General features: G+C 38.1%; 1 pseudogene; it reads right to left on the bottom strand.

Annotated features, from left to right (window-relative positions):
- Positions 1–1,948: 1,948 nt before the first annotated feature.
- LOC143665216 (zinc finger CCCH domain-containing protein 15 pseudogene) lies at positions 1,949–3,230 on the bottom strand (annotated as a pseudogene).
- Between the last annotated feature and the right edge of the window lie 2,204 nt (positions 3,231–5,434).

Genomic DNA, 5,434 nt, shown 5'->3' with positions numbered 1-5,434 from the left:
TAGAACCAGCCCACATTGCTAATGTGGATCCCTGGTCCTGATCCTGGTGGGGGTAGAGTAACCCTCTTTCATATACTGGGAGCATGTATGTCTGGCCCAATCTCTATGATGGCATGCTAAAGGACTGAGCAAGCACACTTATTGCAGACTCACCATCCCAAGACTTAGCCTGCATGTAAATATCAGCTCACAGAGCTCTCCTACAGACTGCTGTGGGAGAGTGATCAAATAGCAGCTGCCTAAGGCAAGGGATTACTGCAATAGGATACACAGTGAAGTCAAGGGCTGTGAGGAGATACTGCTTCCTAAAGAAGAGAAGACATTCGTATCTGTGTAAACACAAGTCAAGACACATGTGTGAAAGGATCAGGGAGGCCTCTACATTTGGCCTTGAGCAAGTCTCTGAACTTATTGTATAGATAAGCTCTGAAGGAGAGCAGTTCACACAGTTCAATTGCAAAGACAGGGAAAGATGTCTTCTTTTTTCCCTCTTTCTCCCATTAGATCCTAGCATTCAAGAAAAGTTCTATCTTAACACTAGCTGGATACAAGCTTAAGCAGCAGACACCTCAGAGTCTGAATTCCAGCAATAACACATTGAAATATCAAAATGACCAGGTTTCAACATAGAAATTACAAAACATATAAAGAATCAGGAAGCAATGGCCCAGGCAAAGGAGAAAGTTAAAGCTCTAGAAACCATCAATGAGAATCACTAAACCTGCAATGCATCAGATAAAGCCTTTCAAAAAGTAATTCTAAATATGCTCAAAAAGCTGAAGGAAAACATGGACAAAGAACCAAAAGAAATTAGGAGAATGATAGATGAACACAAAGAGAATATTAATAAGATGCAAATTTTGAAAGGAATTAAGCAGGGCCAAAGGCTACAGTCAGGGAAATTTAAATTTTCTTGGATTAGAGGGGTTCCACAACAGATTGGAGCTGACAAAAGAAAGAATCAGTGAACATGAAGGTAAGGCAGTTGAAACCATCCACCTGAGGAGCAGAAAGAACAAAGAATGAGGAAAACTGAACAGAGGCTGAGGAGCCTAGAGGACACAGAGTGCATACCGATATATGCATGGTGGGGGTAGAGGAAGAGAAGAAAGAAAGGGGCAAGGAGAATACTCAAAGAGATAATGGCTTAGAACTTTCTAAATTTATCAAAAGGCATGAACATACACATCTAGGATGTTTAACAAACTCGAAAGAGGATAAACTCAAATAGACCCACACCATAGCATATCATAATCAAACTGTTAAATGACAAAGATAAAGAGAGAATTCTGGAAGCCACAAGAGAAAAGCATCATGTCATGTACCAGGGACTCTCAATAAGATAAAGTGCTGATATCTCATCAGAAACCATGGACACAGGAAGGCAGTGGGATAACATATTTAAAGTCCTGGGCAAAAAACTGTCAACCAAGAATTCTGTTTCTGGCAAAACTGTCCTTTAAAAATGAGGGAGAAAATAAGACATTTCCAGATAACCAAAAGCTGAGGGGGTTTGTCATCACAGGACTGGACCTATAGGAGGTACTAAAGAGAGTTCTACAGGTTGAAAAGAAAGGACATAGAAAAATCACTTATTAAAAACTACATTAATGAAGGGCATTTTAAATTTAAATTTACATTGTTCTTGGTAATAACACATGCACAATGAAAAGCAAATGGGAAAAGCAGTTACACTTCCCACTTGTGTGGACAGTTACAACAATCATTTTCTGCAATGACCATTCTGTTTCAATTTATCATGAACTACTCAAAACTTACTATGAGATGTAGTCAATATCAGAAGAGAAGATGTAGGGAAAATATTCCTTTTTTGGAGAAGCATAAGTTCTCCAGAATCAACATGGGAAATAGACATCCTGTTGAAGAATTCTAGGTGGAAAAAAAATCATGGTAATCAATTTCGATTCATGACGAGCTGACAATTTTTTCATGGACTTGCTTTGTATGATTTTTCTAAATCAAGTGCGTTTAGTTCTTTTTCTAGCTCATCCAAATCTTCCCCAGTAAAAAGATTTTCATCCACAAAAGCATCAATGGCTCCATTTTCCTGTCCCTCTCCTTCTTTGTCCTCCTCCAAATCACTGTATTTGTGTTTTTTCTTTCACTGTTTTCAGCCCCACCACCAGAAGCTTCAATTAATTTGTTTTCATCTTTTTCTGAAGTACACGTGTTGAATCTTTCAAGACTGGCTACTGTAATACTTGTCTTCTCTGCATCTTTTGGGGTGTACAGGCTTAAATCTGTATCATTCATGCTTACAGAATCATTAACCTCATTACCACCTGATCCCTGGATGTCGAGAGGTATCATTTACTTCCTCCTTCTCATCATCAACTAGTTCAGGATGGAATTCAAACACTTCATGACCACTCATCACTACTGCTTTCCTGGCTTTGAAATCTGCTTTCCTTCTTTTCTTATCTTGCTTAAATGTATCAATCTTTTCTTGTTTTTTTCCTTTCTTCCATGCGAGAAAAGATTCCTGAGTGATTTGGGTAACATTTGGTCCTAGGGCAGAGCGGTCTCTTTCAATTAGATCTTCTAAAGAAATTTCATCTTCTTTCTTTTTATCTTTTTTCAATACAAATCCAGAAGGAAGCGCATGATGATACATGCAAATCTTATCCTCTATAGGGCATACCCCAAACCAGCCACACTTGTTTTCAATAGTTTCAAGGAAATGCTTGCACGCTCTGAGTTTTTGCTTTTTTTCCTTTTCAGCCTCACTGTGCTTCTTGCTCACTACTTCTTCCAGCTTTTTCTCATCCCAATTATCCGTGGTATCTTTCTCAAGTTCCTCATCTCTTGCATCGATGGAAACACTTTGCTTTTCACATGTTCTCTCTAGGGTCAAGTCACGAGAGAACGTACAATGTACAATGATCTCCTTTAATACACTGCCTTATTTGAAGAACGCACATCTCATAGATTTGGGATTTGCATTTTTACTTATTTTTTGAGCAGCAACTACAGGATTGAACAGTTCATTTAGCTCCTGCAATTCTTTCTTCTTGTCACCTTTCTTCAATTTCTTTTCAGCTTCACTTTATGCAACCTGAGTAGATTTTGTTGACCAAATTTAACTTAATGAGTGACAGCTTTGATGAACTTCTGTTGCTTTGCTCCTCTCTTATTCTTCAGATCAAAAGTTTCATCTTCAATAATCTTCTTTTGCTGCCTCCAGTTTGAGCCTGTTTCTTGGGGGGCATTGCAGAGACAGGTGCACCTGCCAGACTTAAATGTAGTTGGAAATGATCAGGGGCTCTGGCCCTGCGACAGGAGGAAGAAGAAGACTGGGCCACCTTTGCTGGCACATAGTGTGAAACAGTCAATTGATTTTTAACAATGCGGCCAAGTCCACTGAACAGGAATAGAACAGTCTCTTCAACAAATGGTGCTGGGACCACAGGATATCATATCCCAAGGGATGAAAAAGACCCCTATCTCATGCCTTATAAAAAAATGAACTCAACATGAATCAAATACCTAAATATAAAGGCCAGGATCATAAAACATGTAGAAGAAATTTTAGGAAAGCATTTTCAAGATCTTGTGGTAAGCAATGGTTTCTTTGTGCATCAAAGGATTTTCTCAAGAAAGTGAAAAGTTAGCCTACATAATGGGAGAAAATATTTGAAAACCACATATACAATAAGGATTTAATATCTAAAATATATATAGACACCCTACAACTCAACAATCAAAAGAGAAAAAAAATTTTTTTAATGGACAAAAGATTTGAATAAATATTTTTCCATAGAGGAAATACAGTTAGTAAAAAGCCCAAGAAAAGATGCTCAACATCACTAGTTCTTAGAGAAAGGCAAATAAAAAACCACAGTGAGATATCATGTTACACCTACTAGATGGCCACTCTTAGCAAAACAGAACATTACAAATGTTGAAAAGGATGTGGAGAAATAGGAACACTCATTCACTGGCCTTGTGGAAGCAAGTATTAGTCTCAGGAAGCTAAGTATATAATTGCCGTGTGATCCCACAATCCTGCTACTAGGTAGATACATGGAAGAACTGAAAGCAAGACTCATACAGATCTGCATGCCAACGTTCATAACAGCAGTACTCACAATTGCCAAAAGATGAAAGCAACCCAAGTATCCATCAACCGATAATGGATAAGCAAAATCTGCTACAAATACAATGGAATATTATTCAGCTGTAAGAAGGAATGAAGTCCTGAAGCATAGGACAACATGGGTTAACCCTGAGGACATTATGTTGAGTGAAATTAGCCAGACACAAAAGGACAAATGTTGTATGATCTAACTGATATGAGCTAATTAGAATAAGCAAACTCATAGAGTTAGAATCTAGAATGTAAGTTACCAGAAGATAGAATGGAGGTAGCGAATGGGGATGGGATGCTAAATTTGTGCAGAATTTCTAATTAGGTTGATTGTTATGTTTTTTAAATGGATAGAGTGATGATAGAACATTATTGTGAATGTAATTAACAGTGCTGAATTATGAGTGTGAATGTAGTGAATCCTGCTATAGTTGAAGACTGTGGTTAATAGTACAAATATAAGAATGTTCTTTGATGAACTAGAGCAAATGTATATCATTATTACAAGGTGTTAATAATAAGGTGGTGTTCAGTTTATTAATGCTGCCAGAAACACGATATTCCAGAAATGGAAGGGCTTTTAAAAGGGAATTTATTAAATTACAGTTTATGGTCCTAAGACCATTAAAGATGTCCAAACGAAGGCATCCAGAGAAAGATACCTTGACTCAAGAAAGGGCCAATGATGTTTGGGGTTTCTTTGTAACTGGGTGACATTCTCTAGCTTTCTAGCCTGGCTTCTCATACCAAGAGGTTTCCCTCGGGTGTTTTCCTTCTGTACCTCCAAGGATCACTTGTCTGTGTCAGCTCTGAAGCTTTATCCAAGATAGTTGCCTCTTAAAGGACTCCAGTAAGCAACACCCCCTTGATTGGGTAGAGACACATCTCCATGGAAACAACTTAATAAAAAAGATCCCACCCAATAATATTGAATGAGGATTAAAGAACATGGCTTTTCTGGGGTACACAACAGTTTCAAACCAGCACTGGTGGTATATGGGGAAAATACACCTAATGCAAACCATGGTCTACAGTAAACAGTATTTTCACATTCTTTCATCAGTTGTAACAAAGGTATCTGTTTCAGTTTGCTAATGCCGCAAGAATGCAGTATACCAGAAATTGGATGGCTTTTTTCAGTAGAGATTTACTAAGTTACAAGTTACAATTCTAAAGCCACGGAAATGTTCAAATTAAGCTATCAACGACAGGATACCATCACTGAAGAAAGGCTGATGGCATCCGGATTCTTCTGTCACATAGGAAGGCATCTGATGGTCCTTTGCTCCCAGGTTTCATTGCTTTAGGTTTCATGTGTCCTTACTT

This window comes from Tamandua tetradactyla, chromosome 21, assembly GCF_023851605.1.
Source record: "Tamandua tetradactyla isolate mTamTet1 chromosome 21, mTamTet1.pri, whole genome shotgun sequence".
Classification (NCBI taxonomy): Eukaryota; Metazoa; Chordata; class Mammalia; order Pilosa; family Myrmecophagidae; genus Tamandua; species Tamandua tetradactyla.
Note: the sequence above shows the minus strand (reverse complement) of the source record. Positions and strands in the feature narration are given on the sequence as shown.